At 38.5% G+C, this 15,989-nt stretch overlaps 1 protein-coding gene across 22 annotated transcripts in view; it reads right to left on the reverse strand.

The window, feature by feature from the left end:
- TFDP2 (transcription factor Dp-2) overlaps positions 1–15,989 on the reverse strand; it is a 205,638-nt gene that overhangs the window by 72,089 nt on the left and 117,560 nt on the right. Inside the window, exon 1 of one of the 22 annotated variants that reach the window (XM_054480212.1) lies at positions 10,944–10,962. The exons of the other annotated variants lie outside the window; for them this stretch is intronic. The gene's annotated coding sequence lies outside the window, so the exon portion shown is untranslated. Of the gene's footprint in view, positions 1–10,943; positions 10,963–15,989 lie in introns of those variants that run through there. 22 annotated transcript variants of the gene reach the window in all.

The raw sequence follows: 15,989 nt of genomic DNA on the forward strand, positions 1-15,989 counted from the left end.
GCCTAGGCTGGAGTGCAGTAGCATGATCTTGGCTCACTGCAACCTCTGCCTGTAGGGTTCACGCGATTCTCCTGTCTCAGCCTCCTGAATAGCTGGGATTACAAGCACATGCCACCATGCCTGGCTAATTTTTGTATTTGTAGTAGAGACGGGGTTTCACCATGTTGGTCAGGCGGGTTTCGAACTCCTGACCTTGTGATCCACCCGCCTCAGCCTCCCAAAGTGCTGGGATTACAGGCATGAGCCACCGCAGCCAGCCAAAAAATATCCTTTTTTTCTATCAGTCTGAGTGTTGCTTTTATATCCATCTCAGATGTCTTTCCATATCTGTAGATGTAGTGTTGCCTCAGTATTTTATTTATTTGTTTGTTTATGTATGTATGTATTTATTTATGAGATGGAGTCCCGCTCTTGTCGTCCAGGCTGGAGTGCAGTGGCACGATCTTGGTTTACTGCAACCTCCGCCTCCTGGGTTCAGGCGATTCTCCTGCCTCAGCCTCCTAAAGAGCTGGGTTTACAGGCACCCATCACCACGCTTGGCTAATTTTTGTACTTTCAGTAGAGATGGGGGGATCTCGTCATGCTGGCCAGGCTGGTCTCGAACTCCTGACCTCAGGTGATCTGCCCGCCTTGCCCTCCCAAAGTGCTAGGATTACAGGCGTGAGCCACCGTGCCAGGCCTCAATGTTTATTTTATTAGCTACATAGTATTCCCTTTTACGGCTCCAGCAGTCTATTTATTGAGCTCCTGAGTAATGGAAAATTTTAGTATTACATATACTACTGCAATGACTATACATATTTCTTTACCCACATTATTTGTATCAACTGTGTATTTCTCCCTTTAGAAATGCATGAAAGTGTCCATTTACATATATCCTCATTAATCTACTGTTTTTTATTTTTTTAGAGACGGGGTTTCCTTCTGTCACCCAGGCTGGAGTGCAGTGGAACAATCACAGCTCACTGCAGCCTCAAACTCCAGGGTTCAAGCCATCCTCCCCACTCAGCCTCCTGAGTACGCCACCACATCCAGCTAATTTTTAAGTTTTTTGTAGAGACAGGGTCTCGCCATGTTGCCCAGGCTATTCTTGAACTCCTGGGCTCAAGCAATCCTCCCACCTTGGCCTCCCAAAGTGGGACTATAGGTGTGAGCCACTGTGCCCAGGCAATGTGTTTTTAAATTTTATTTTCTTTGACAACTTTTACATTTAAAATTAAGTATAGTAACTCATTTTGGTCTTATTTTGGTTTTAATATATTGTTATGAGTATGGCTGAACACTGAGCATCTTTTGTTTAAAAGTTATGTAAATGTTCCTTCCTGAAAATTATGTCCGCCCATTGGTTTTTGGTGAGTTTTTTTTTTTTTTTTTTTTGGTAGAACGTCTTTAAATATTGAAGAAATGCGTTTATTCTATTATACTTGCTGCAAATATTTCCCCCAATTGAACAGTGTTTGCTTTTATATATTATTCTTTGCACATTTTTTTTCTTTTGTTTTTTGTTTTGGTGAGACAGAGATTTACTCTTGTTGCCCAGGCTGGAGTGCAATGGCACGATCTCAGCTCACCGCATCCTCCGCCTCCCAGGTTCAATGGATTCTCCTGCCTCAGCCTCCTGAGTAGCTGGGATTACAGGCATGTGTCACCATGCCCAGCTAATTTTGTATTTTTAGTAGAGATGGGGTTTCACCGTTTGCCCAGGCTGATCTTGAACTCCTGACCTCAGGTAATCCGCCCACCTCGGCCTCCCAAAGTGCTGGGATTATAGGCGTGAGCCACTGCACCCGGCCTATTTGCACATTTTTAAGAATGTAGTCAATTTTGTAATTTTTTAATGACTTTTGTGTCAAACTTAAAAAGGCCTGTGTGTGTTTAAATATAAAAATGAAGGAAGTGAGACTAATTGCCCGGGTTTTCCTAAATTTACCTTTGCTCCCTGGAAGTGCACTTTATACATGCACTTTAAACATGCTGCATTTTACTTATCGTACAGGTTTTATATTTCCAGTTGGATATGCTGTTCTTAAAAATTAATTATCAGCAGTTAGAATGTATACTAAGATTATATTAAACACCCCCCATGTTTTCTTATACAATTTTAAAGCCTTCATTTTAAATTATAAATCTTTGACCCACCTGGAATTTATCTGATACAAGAAGTCACAGATCCAAGGTTTTCCCCCCAAGTTAGCCACTTTTAATGAATAATCCACTCACTCTCCTCCATGCTGATATGAAATGCAACCTTGAGTTTACTTATTTGGGTCAATTTATTGATTTTCTATTCTGCTCCACTGATCTGCCTCTTCATATGTCAGTTCCCCATGGTTTTGTTTCATTCATGATTAACAGTTCCACAAAAGAATAAGCTGAGTCAGAAAAGAAAGTAGTATCAGAGCATTTCTTTCCTTCCTGTACTACCTTTTAACTATCTGTTAATAACTACTGTAAAAGACTATCAATTAGCTTCAAATACAGTACTGAAGAGGTCAAGTCACAGGTCAATTCTAGAATGGGCAATTTGTTTTGCAAAGAGAAATGATTTCACAACCTTAAGACTGTATTTCTAATTTTAGCCAGCCATCTAGAAAGCAATATATGCCACTGAAAACAAAGTAGACAGGGAGAAAGGATATGGATGACTCAAGGGATATCTATCACGTGTATTTCAAAAATAACTCTTGGGCCAGGGACGGTGGCTCACGTCTGTAATCCCAGAACTTTGGGAGGCCAAGGTGGGCGAATAAGGAGGTCAAGAGTTCGAGACCAGCCTGGCCAACATGGTGAAACCCTGTCTCTACTAAAAATACAAAAAATTAGCCAGAAGTGGTTGTGTGCACCTGTAATCCCAGCTGCTTGGGGGGCTGAGGCAGGAGAATTGCTTGCACTCGGGAAGTGGAGGTTGCAGTGAGCCGAGATGGTGCCACTGCACTCCAGCCTGGGCAACAGAGCAAGACTCCATCTCGGTGGGGGGGGGGGAAGAAAGAGGAAGAAAGTAACTCAGGCTCTGTAGGTCAACAGCATCATCTATGTAAATGAAATAAAAACAAACTTTGCAGTTACTCTGACTTCCTTCATTTTTATGTTTAAATATACTCATATACCTTTTTCTTAAAAAAAAAAAAAAAAAAAGTTTTCAGGCCAGGTGTGATGGCTCATGCCTATAGTCCCAGCACTTTGGGAGGCTGAGGCAGGAGGATTGCTTGAGTCCAGGAATTCAAGACCAGCCTGGGCAACATAGTAAGGCCTCATCTCTACAAAAAAATAATAAAATTACCCAGGTGTAGTGACACACACTTATGGTCCCAGCTATATGGGAGGCTGAGGTAAGAGGATCTCCTGAGCCCAGGAAGTCGAGGTTGCAGTGAGCTGTGTTCATGCCACTGCACTCCCATCTGGGTGACAAAGCAAGACCCTGTCTCAAAAAAAAAAAAAAGTTTTCATTTTATTTACTAAGTAGTATTACCTATCTGCATATGCACATTACACCACTGTTATGTTTTATTTTGATGCATTTGACTGAACCATGTTCGCCAAAAGTCACTAAGATTAAATACAAAGGTAATCACTATTACAAAACTTTTTAACTGAATGACCTCAACATCACTATAATTGGGATGGGTGACAAAGAGAAGATAAAAAAGTTCATAATATCTCCAAAGTATAATGGTTAAACTGACCTCTGGAACCTTCCTCTTTCTATTTGGTTCTAAATGGAGATCAGGCATCCCATTGTGCAAAGATAAGGACAGAAAATCTGACACGCACATTCCTACATATCACATACACGGAAGGAAAAGCCTGAATGTTTCTGCAGCTGCCAGAACATAGAGAACATTCAGGATTCACCCAAATGGATCACCTAACCAGAATCTTTCCAAAGGATCCTTGAAATGACCACAATAATAAGTGTATTTATAGCTCTATGGTCATATTTCTAAATGAATAAATCTTATATGTCAGTCTTACCTACATACTTTCCCTAGAAGATCAAATCTGTTCTCTTGGCTTTGTTGAACATTTTCACTTAGGGGACACTTTTAAAAATGATTAGCTAGCTCCCTCCTTTTCTTGTATCTAGAACCATAAATGCCCTAAATTCTTAAATTTGAAAGGAGAAAAACATTTTTTTGTCTCCATCTTACCACATGTCAAGATTTAAACAGTATCTCTTCATTGCTTAAGCAAACTCCTCAATTCAAGCTCTGGTATCTGGAATATTATAATTGGTTTCATTTAGTTCATCAAACCTAAAAGATCTTAGAAATCACTAGGGTCACTTGCAGGGCCCTTCTCCTTCAATAATTTTTTAAGTGTTCACCCAAAAACATTTGTCTCATCTGTAGGTTTGATGCTGCTGGTTTTTCATTGGCTTCTTTATCTTTAGTTAAAACATGTCCTTTTGAAATCTTTTTTCTGTTAGCATATTCAGTCAAGGAAACTTTTTAATTGTTCAATTTCTCATTTTTCTTCCACCTGCTCAACTAAAATTTCCTAGTTTTGAAATGTATCTTCTGATTAATAATTGAGGAAGTTTACTATATGTCCTCAAACAACTTGATCCTCCCAATCCTTCCCGGCAGTTCTTCCCAAATATGAGTGATCACAAGATTCACTACAAAGGGAAGAGAGGTGTCTCTTATTCAAAACACACACTCCTGAGCTCCAATGGACACCTAAAGATTCAAAAATTAGGTGGAGAATTTGTATTTTTAAGTGCCTCAGATGATTCTTATGGTCTGGTAAGACTCTGTTCAAATTAAGGAAATAATGAAATGCAAGTGGACTCTAGTACACTGAACTTATCTCTATTCTCATTTTAAAAGAGTCTGAGTGACCCTTATTTCTTCTGTTTCTTGTTCTTAAGTGTTATATTTTTTCACTGTTTAGCCCATTTTCAATCACCACTGTTAGCACCATCACGACAGTCAATACACCCACCAGATGGCACACAGACACTGTTTACAGGCCTAGTAAAAGAGAAAGCACAGAAAGCAGCACATTTTATCTCATACCAACAGCCACTGAATGGCTAGAGTTGATCAAGGCAGCTGAGTGCAACCACAAGGATCAGAATTTATGAGTACTCAAATACCCAAGAGTACTTCACTGGAAATTACGCTCATGAAGAAGCTCACAGTCCCTCTGAGAGGGTAGCCAGACAGGGGTAACAGATAAATCCTTTTAAATTTACAGTTAAGTGAGATATTTTTCTAATATTTATAAGAGGTGCCCATGACTGCAGACAGACTTTGAATTAAAAAGCTGGGTTCCTGGGCCGGGCACAGGTGGTTCATGCCTGAATCCCAGCACTTTGGGAGGCCAAGGTGGGCGGATTACGAAGTCAGGAGTTTGAGACTAGCCTGGCCAACATGGTGAAACCCCGTCTCTAGTAAAAATACAAAAATTAGCTGGGCGCAGTGGCATGCGCCTGTAGTCCCAGCTAGGCAGGAGAATTGCTTGAACCCGGGAGGCGGAGGTTGCAGTAAGCCAAGATCGTGCCACTGCACTCCAGCCTGGCAACAGAGTGAGAGTCCGTCTCAAAAAAAAAAAAAAGAAAAAAAGAAAAAAAAGTTGGGTTTTTAAAATAAGTTTTTTTATTTATTTGAGATAGAGTCTTGATGTGTCACCTAGGCTGGAGTGCAGTGGCGCGATCTCGGCTCACTGTAACCTCCACCTCCCGAGTTCAAGCAAATCTCATGTCTCAGCCTCCTGAGTAGCTGGGATTATGGGCATGTGCCACCACACCTGGCTTTTGTGTGTGTGTGTGTGTATTTTTAGTAGAGACAGGGTTTTGCCATGTTGTCCAGGCTGGTCTCGAACTCCTGACCTCAAGTGATCCACCTGCCCCAGCCTCCCAATGTGCTGGGATTACAGGCGTGAACCACCACGCCTGGCCAGGGGGGTTCTTAAAATAAATGTAAAACTTCAGGATACAAATTCAAAGGGAGCAAGGACCACCCATGAATTCAGAGTTCCAAAGCAGTTCTTCTCCTTAGCAAATAAAAGAGGGGATCGTTGTTTTATAATACCATGCACTAAGTAGCTCATTCAAAACTGCAGTAAGTTATTGATATTATAATTTCAACAATATATTCTACTTGAGGGCTATTACTGAAGCTACATTTAAATCACATTGTGAAATGCAAGAAATCTTAAAGTTAGACATCAATGTCAACAAAATCTCTTTGTATTAAAAATTTATCCATTAAAGATTTTTAAATTTTTTTTGAGACAGGGTCTTGCTCTGTTGCCTAGGCTGGAATGCAGTGGCATGATCTCTGCTCACTGCAGCCTTGACCTGGGCTCAAGGGATCCTCCCACCTCATTCTCCCGAGTAGCTGGGACCACAGTTGCGTGCCACCATGCCCAGTTAATTTTTGTATTTTTTGTAGAGACAGGATTTTGCCATGTGCCCAGGCTGGTCTTGAACTCCTGAGTTAAAGTGATCTGCCTACCTCGGCCTCTCCAGGTGCTGGGATTACAGGCATGTGCCACCATGCCCAGCCCATTAAAAGATTTTTGAAAACTTTTATAAATAAGTTCTACTATGTCTACCTGGCACACAGTAAGTATTAACTTAGTGGTCTGTTCATTGTTCTGTCAGAGAAATTGCCAAGAGTTGCCAAATTTTCACTACAAGTGAGGAAAGTGCCAAAACCAAAGTCCCCGGTTGATAGTCTCCAGCTTAAGAGTTACCATGTAAAAATTCATTTGAAAATTGGTTTCTTGAAACTTGGTAGAAAGAAACAACATAATTACATGACAGGTTCCTGGATCAGTTCACAAAACATAGTTAATTCATAATATACTCAAAGCACTATACTCATACTGGTCTACCTGCTCCTAAACAATGTAAAAGGTTTTCTCTTCAGAGAAATATATGCATCAGGCGCATCTCCCCTTTTACTCCACTCCAGAGATGAGAAATTTCAAGGTGGCTGTTACTTCTAGTTGCATACATATATGTAAGGCAGAAAAAAAAGGCTAAATCATTGACCTCTCTGGGTATTCTGAATCGGGTTACAATAAATAGGTAAGGCTCAGGTTCCTCTAATACCTCAGTTTTGTGCTAAAGAGTTCATACATAAAGCAAGAACCACAGGTACTTCACTCCTGAAGTCTTCTTTCAGTATACATCTTAAAGATTTAATTTAAGACCGGGTGCGATGGCTCATGCCTGTAATCCCAGCACTTTGGGAGGTCGAGGCTGGAGGATCACCTGAGGTCAGGAGTTCAAGACCAGCCTGGCCAACATGGCGAAACCCCGTTTCTACTAAAAATACAAAAATTAGCTGGGTGTGGTGGCGGACGCCTGTAATCTCAGCTACTTGGGAGGCTGAGGCAGGAGAACTGCTTGAACCCGGGAAGCAGAGGTTGCAGTGAGCTGAGATTGCGCCACTGCACTCCAGCCCGGGCGACGACAGTGAGACTCTGTCTCAAAGAAAAAAAAAAAAGATTTAATTTAATCTTTAAATTGATTATGACTGGAAGTATTTATTAAAAATTAAAGACAATTAAGGAATTACCTCTAAATGGCAGATGAATTAGGAAAGTTTTTGTTTGTTTTTTCCTTCAGACACTCCCAATCAATTTCCAGGTAACAAACTTGAATGGTTTGGTTTCTCATATATAGAGTATAAATCTACAATATAATAGAAAATTATACTATGTTCTATACTCCATATATGCTAAAACTAATGTGCTCTTCTCAACCATAATTTGACCACACATTCAATAATTCCAAGATAATTTACACATACAGAGGCAGTGGGAATTCATCTTAAAATAATTCAACTGATTTTGTTCTTCATTTCTCAATTTGAAGGGCTAGGAGTCCAAACCATGTCCTTGTTGCTGTTGCTGATACTGATTTCCTTGTTAAGTATCTTATTGTCATGCCTACATTTATAATTGTAAGTGATACACATTTTTTATAATCACAATCTATGATGCTGTCACAGTTATGTATTACATGTGGAGTGACCAACTTTTTTTTAAGGCTGTCTATTCCATCAAAATTTCTGTTCTTTGATCAGAATTGTAAAAAAAGTTCTTTAGGCAAATCTACAGTTTGTAAATCCATTTTAAAGTCCACGTAAATTGTTTTACTTATTTTAGAGAGAAAAAAATTCAACCATTACATGTTGCTATTCCTTAAGATAAGCAAAATGTACATAGATAAGTTTTAGAATCTGAATCTTAATTGAAATAATGATTCAATAAACTTCAAAGGCCGGGCGTGTGGGCGCATGCCTGTAATCCCAGCTACTTGGGGGACTGAGGAAGGAGAATCGCTTGAACCCGGGAGGCAGAGGTTGCAGTGAGCCGAGATCACACCATTGCACTCCAGCCTGGGCAGCAAGAGCGAAACTCCATCTCAAAAAACAAACAAACAAACAAACAAACTTCAAAATCTCTAAATTTGGTCATCATTATTTGAAGAAAAGAAAATCTTCTGGCCGGCTCACGCCCGTAATCCCAGCACTCTGGGAGGCCGAGGTGGGCAGATCTCGAGGTCAGGAGATTAAGACCATCCTGGCTAACATGATGAAACCCCATCTCTACTAAAAATACAAAAAATTAGCCGAGCGTGGTGGTGGACGCCTGTAGTCCCAGCTACTGGGGAGGCTGAGGCAGGAGAATGTCGTGAATCTGGGAGGCAGAGCTTACAGCGAGATTCCGTCTCAAAAAAACAAAAAAAAACAACAAAAAAACAATCTTCAGGTAAGCCCACAGATCTTAGCTAACAGCAAGAGGAATTTTTAATAATCTGCTTGAATGTTGATATCTTTTCCAGTCTTCTCTCTCCTTAGGCTAATTATTTAGAAAACTGTATAATAATTAATCCGTATGCAAATTTTAAACTATAGCTCAAAAACTTTATTGGCTACTGTAAATTACTACAAATTTTCCAGTGTAGGTTATGGCAAATATCGAATAAGTGCCTCATATGTGAAAGAGCTGGTGCTCAGCACTGATTTTTCAAGAGCAAACTTAAGAAATGAATAAAGTTGTAATGTGTATACACGCACATTATACAACAGCATAGGACTTCTTTGTGTTACTTGTAAACGGAAAGGTTTTCACTTTCCTCATTATGAATTCCAAAAATTCAAAAACTGTTTTTCAAAATTTTGACTGCTCTCATTACACGCATAATGCTTCCACACTCTTCATTCCTACTCTTTTCAGCAGATAAACATTCTCCTCTTTCCATTAGCAACCAATCCAAGCTTATTATCTTTCTTTTTAGAAGCAAACTGCAACATATCATTTCAATTAAACCCAAAATATTACTCCCATATTTCTTATTCAAAGGTCTTAGGAATAAGCCTCAGCTTCTCACAGAAGATGAAATGATCTATCAACATATGTAACTGATGTTTCACATTTTATTTTCATTTTGAGATTTTGTACCTATCGTCTAGTGATAAACTTTTGCAACTAAGTGTTTCCTCTATATTTTAGATGGCTTAGGCTTTAAAAAAATGGTCTATATGATTTAATTATCAATTTTTTTCCTTAAGTGAAGTTCAACAGAATTAATTTTCTCACATTTTCATTAATTATACAGGCTACAGGCAATATTTAAAGTTTTTTTTAAATATTGGGTATGTTACTCATTTTGTTACTCTATGACTTTCAATTCCTGAATATAAAATAATAAATTTTAAATGACTAAATTTTACTTATTCACTGATTAAATCAGATTTATGACCTCCTCTCTCCATTCCAGCTACTCTGAGTTTTGAATGAAACAACCTCAATTGTAACAGAAGAAACATCTGTTGCTTTTTTTCTTCACCAGGGCTTTCCTAACTGAAAGAATAAAGACTCTCTGCCTGACCTCCTCTCCCTCTCCCTCTCCCACTCCCGCTCCCGCTCCCCACCCACACTAAGTTCCTTAAAACTTTAAGTAAATGTATTATTTAAAATTTTACTGTATCTATTAAAAACATCATAGTTTAGAAACATTCACTTCCTTACTGAACTTCAAAGAATGACTAAATGCTATTATATATCAAAAAATAAGACGTGTCTAATAGAATATACGATGTAACTAAAATGCAAACTTCAAGGGTATAACTGAAATGATCAATTCAATCAAGTTGTCACATATTCCGGGCTCATTAAAAATTGTTTAGGGGTAAGATTTTCTTCACAGTATCCAGATTCATATAGCATCTTGTATGCTATATTTTCTTTGCCAGTCCAAGGCTAACATAATGGCAGTCACTACCCCAAGAGGCAGACACCAAATGGTGCCACCCACACTCTCACACTGTGCCTCATAATAAACCATAAAGCAGTGGAATGCACCGGCCCCTTTATGAGCAAACAATGCCTAAGCTTCATTAGAATACAGCTGACATTTTCAAAGCACAAATACTTTTAAGAAAAATGTACTAGGGAAAAAAAGGAATGAAACAGCTATAAAAGCTGAAATATTTTTCAAGTGTCAGGTTGATTTCCAAGGATCCTTGGGAAGTATATTTTGCTGTTGAAGTTTTCATAAGTGGAAAAAATGTTTAGTTAAGGGCAAAGCTTATTTTATTAACTACTGGGGAAAAAAATGAAAGTAAAAACTATCCTTTGAATTGCTTTCACAAGTAATAACCATGAAGTACCTTTAACATTACTGATTTCCTCAACTGCTGCTTTAGTTCCTGAATTAAGAAAACTGAGCTCCAGAATTATTTTCACATTTTAATTAATTTATATAAGTAACTGAGTAATAAACTAACTCTTCCCCTCCCCCCCACCACCCCAACCCCCATACATAACCCTGTAGTTTTTCTGTCTGCAACAAGCAAGGACGTCTTGAAATCAGCGTGCTCCTGGCTATTTATCAATTTAATATTGCTGCTGCTTAAAGAATATAAAATAAGCGCTGTAAAAACTCACCCAGCAGTGAGAAACAAACTGATCTGTCTTACCTGGTCTAAGGAAGCATGCCTCTCACTGCAGTACCAACAACACTCTACAGTCTTTGTTACCATTCAGTGGAAACTTGAGACTGTGTCAGACGTAAGCAATCGAGCTCAGAAAAGCTCAATTTAAAATACTTCTCAGTAAAACTAAAAAGATGCTCAAGAAAACTTTAGTTAACTGGCTTTCAAAAGACATATGAATACTGTTTACAACAAAGACATCTCAAAAGAAATTGAAAAGTGCAGGTCTTAGATGAAGGGGCTTTTCTATGTAGAACCTTGTTTTCTTATTAAATTAAAAGGATATTTTTATTTTAAAAAATGCTTAAAGTACACACTTGATCTTAGCCAAAAGGCCGAGAAGCAATAAAAATGCTTAAAGCAAAAAGGGTGAAATAACTACAAGTTAACATTTTTCTAAATATCACTTGCCTTTTAACTAACTTAAAAAATAAGATTAAACTTACTCGTGAAACCTGCATAATTTGAATTATACATATCAGAGTATCTGCTGGCTCCAAAGCAGTCAAAAAGCAGGAGACTTAATGCATCTTGAAAGCAGAGCAAAAGCACCATGAGTTTCAGGGGGAAAAAAGGAGGAGAAACTCTTGAAAAACTGGTCGGGGCTTTTTGAATCTGTAATAACTGTCCAGCTCTTGTGGGAGGAAAAAAATGTCCCAGTCATGCCTGCTGAGATAGGAGGCTATGCGTCAATGCCAAAATGAATGACAGGCCCATTTCTGATATCAACAAAGAGCAGCTTAGTTGTGTTTTTTTTTTTTTTTCCCACTTTCCCACACAGAAGTTCTAAAATTTCCAGGTTAGTCCCTTTATAGCTAGGGTTAAGTACCTTTCTCCATTTTCTCAAGAGGGAACCCAATTATGTTGTCCTGGTTTTTTTTAAATGACTAATTAAATATACATACCTAATCATCTTACTTAGTTTTCCTAGGCAGGAAGCTGAACAAAAGATGACCTCTTAGGTTCCTTTCCAAATCTATTCTTTTCAATATCAGATAACCATATGACTGTCAATATTAATAAGCTTTTCCAGCATCCTGATATATGGCACAAGTAGAAACAAAAAGCAAGGTAACATTCAAAACAAAGCAACTGAGATAGAATTTTCAACTAGCAAGATGTAAAGATAATTTACCAAGGTACATGTCTTTGATTACAGAAATTCAAAACAAACACTTCAATCAACAACATATATTTGCTGAATACTTATTATGAGCCGAGCACTATTTTGGGCCCTGGAGATACAGTAGTGAATGCAACAGACAAAAGCCAAACAAAAAATCCCTGTCTTTAGTGAGCTTAGTTTATTTCAGTTCACTCTAAGTACAACTCTCCTAGATGACTAAGGTACTTTTCCTTCGTTGATTAGTTATCACCTATTCTGAAATATTCCCCTTGGAAAGTATGTCTTGACAACATATCCAGGAGACGCTGTAAAGTATTTGGTGCTCTGTTCAGTGTTGTATCACCAGTGTCTAAAACAGTGTCTGTTACACACTCAAATACATATTGAATCAAATAGATCAGAGAGCTTTTTTCTTACTCAAAATTTTCCTTTGCCAACACATATTATACTTACACGCATACAGAGATATGACAACAATAATACAATACAGGGTGTAAATTAAATTGGGTTGTAAACACGTGTTAGTATAAACAAAACTGAAAATACAACCTATATGGCCTCTATCTTTCCAGATTCTACAATAAAATCTGTTTTCACAACTGGATGTGAGGTCAGTGTAATATCTGAGTAAATAAATCAGATAAAATTTTATAAACTAAGTTTTTATGGACAGTCAGATTTCAGAGGAGTTTTGAAAGAAAAAAGAAAGTTGGAAATTACACAGAATCTGATCAGTTTTATATATTAAAATCTTACATTTTTTATATTCATTTACATTCCCACATTTGGAAACAATTTAAACTCCCCATCCCGCTTTGCACCATTCTTGATCATCTTACCAGATGACGCTTCTTACAGAGAAAATGAGTGTACACCTTTAACCTGTCAGATCAGCTAGAAGTGCTCACCTTTGTCACCCAAGGCCAGAATATTCAGGGGCTAGATATGGTCACACCTACTCTGTTATAGTCTTAAAACAAAAGGAAATTAAACATTCAAGTACTCAAGTATATTCCCATGTCTCTAAATAGGAAAGCATCCCCCCACCCTCCAATTGTCCAGAGCCAGACAATAATTACAAGTTAAAATATAAACTATCTAGTATATGTTTTAACAATAAACCTAACAGCAACCCAAGGTCAGAAAGATGTAATAATTGAGGTCAAGTTACAAATAAAATAAGGTGGAGCCAAAGTAGGATTCTACTGTTCTTGCAGAATGAATTTTCCTTTTCCCATTCCTTCCTTCAATAAATACTGAGCACCTATTATGTATCAGGCACTGAGCTAGGCAACAAATTGACCTGTTACCTACTGTCTACTCCACAGATCTTACCTTCAGCCTATCTATTCCTTCAAGTTTCCTTCTCCATGCTTGCCTTCCTTTCCAGAGCCTTTTCTCTGGTCTCAAATTCTTTACTCATACTACACCCTTCAATCTGCTCTGATGCCTTTCTTGGCAGGTAGCATAATCACTACCTTTTATGTTCTTCTGCAAGTGTATGACACAGTGTGGGGAAAGTAATAAGACTTCCCACTCAGATGATAAAAATGCAGATTATATAGGTCGTGTCAAACAATTTCTCCTTAATCTTATGTAGAAAATCCATTTAAACATCATTAATTACAACTACTGATTATCTGGAAAACACCAAAACACCTAGCTAGACATTCTCCTAGGTTTATAAACTTATTTATTTGGACTGGAGTTTGTGACATTTATTGGCAATCTGCCCAAATATTAAGCCCATTTAACAGACACATTTATGATTCTATAGGCAGAAATAACACCATGATAGTGTAATGATGGCAGGCATTGGCCAAATAAAAACTATCTATCAGATCTATATAATGAAGCAGTAGAAATTAGCTACATTGTACCTGTACTTACATTTTCAAGTAAAATATCGAATCTTCCTGACAAGTACTACACCTAAAGCAAAAACTTTCTGCTCTCACTTGCATGGTTAGGTGCCAATTTCTTAAAAACATTGCATAGTAAATATTTCATATTTCATGTTTGCCTGCTGCTCTTCCTCTTTCCACTTTCTTTCTTTCTCTCTCTCTCTCTCTTTTTTTTTTTAAGAGACAAAGGGTTTTGTTCTGTCATCCAGGCTGGAGTTGATGTGCAGTGGTGTGATCACAGCTCACTGTAGCCTCAATCTCCTGGGCTCAGGTGATCCCTCCCACTTCAGCCTCCCAAGCGGCCAGGACCACAGGTGTGCACCACCATGCCTGGCTAATTTTCGTATTTTTTATAGAGACAGGGTTTTGCTATGTTGCCCAGGCTGAACTCCTAGGCTCAAGTGATCCTCCTGCCTCCCTCCAAAGAGCTGGGATTACGAGTGTGAGCTACTACGCTTAGCTCGACTCTTTCAATATGCACATTTTTCTGAGTTCTGTGCTCGATGCTCTTTTCTTCAAGATCTACACCCCCACTCTAGAGGATGTTACCTATTTTCTATAGCTTTATCACCTCTACAAAGATGACTACAGAAATTTATACTTCTAGCCCTGGCTTTTTCTGTTCTGCTGTAAACTCTTATTTAGATTCCTATTGGACATCTCTGTTTATATATCCCATAATCTCAACTCAGTATTGAACTTCCTATCTACCTTCCCAAACCCACTCATCCTCCTAGGTTCCTCATCCTTATTAAAGGCATTAATATCAAGAACAGAAAGTGATTTTCTTCTTGCCTCATCCTCACCACCCAAATGCCCACATTGTTTCCATTTTTTTCTAACATATATCATTCTCCTAGTTTAAAAACAAAACAAAATGAGAAATATAACTTCTGATGTCTAGAGCTATACCATCCAAAATGGTAGCCTTGGCCATATGTGGCCATTTAAATTTAAGGTGATTAAAATTAAATAAAATCAGCCAGGCGTGGTGGCTTATGCTTGTAATCCCAGCACTTTGAGAGGCTGAGGCGGGTGGATCACCTGAGGTCAGGAGTTCAAGACTGGCCTGGCCAACATGGTGAAACCCCTCTCTACTAAAAACACAAAAATTAGCTGGGCATGGTGGCAGGCCCCTGTAGTCCCAGCTACTTGGGAGGCTGAGGTAGGAAAATCACTTGAACCCAGGAGGCAGAGGTTGCAGTGAGCCGAGATTACACCACTGCACTCCAGCCTGGGCAACTGAGCGAGACTCTGTCTTACAAAAATAGATAAATACATAAAATTAAATTTAAAATTTGATTTCTCAGTCATGCTAGCCACATGTCAAGTGCTCTATGGAGCTGCATGTGGCTAACAGCTACTGTATTGAACACTGTAAATATAGAACATTTCCATCACTGAAGAAAGTTCTATTAAAAATCTCTGATCTAGAAATCAATAGCAAACCACTTAAATTAGTAATCCAAATTTTTCTCAACATAGCACCAGCTCCAATCTACCTGTGTTAACGTTATCTTCTACCAAAACCCCTATGCATGCTTTATCACAACTTAGTGGGGCTCACAGAATTAAGTTGAAGGCTTTACAAAGATAAGGGAGGCCTACACAAGCTACGTGGAGAGGGATCTATAGGAGGGAAAGAAAGCAAAGATTCTAGAGAGGACAGAAATAGTTCACTAAAGTCCCCACAAGTTAGGGAGGGACAAAATTTTGGAGATAATACCTTTAGCCTTAGAGAAGAAATATGGTACAGTAGAGACAGCATGAGCATTAGAGTCAGAATACTTCATCCAAATTCAAGTATTTGTTTAGTTATAAGGGACAGAAATCGAACTCAAACTAGTTTAACATGAAAGGAATTAGCTGGCTCAGCTGGCTCACAGAATCCCAAAGGGTGAGATAACTGAACCAGGAGGGTCCACTTCGCAAAAGGCTCTTTTGTAGGCAACAAGGGCTTTAGCTTTCAAACTTACTTCCCTCTTCAGAAACTTTAATATT

This window comes from Pongo pygmaeus, chromosome 2, assembly GCF_028885625.2.
Source record: "Pongo pygmaeus isolate AG05252 chromosome 2, NHGRI_mPonPyg2-v2.0_pri, whole genome shotgun sequence".
NCBI classification, from domain to species: domain Eukaryota; kingdom Metazoa; phylum Chordata; class Mammalia; order Primates; family Hominidae; genus Pongo; species Pongo pygmaeus.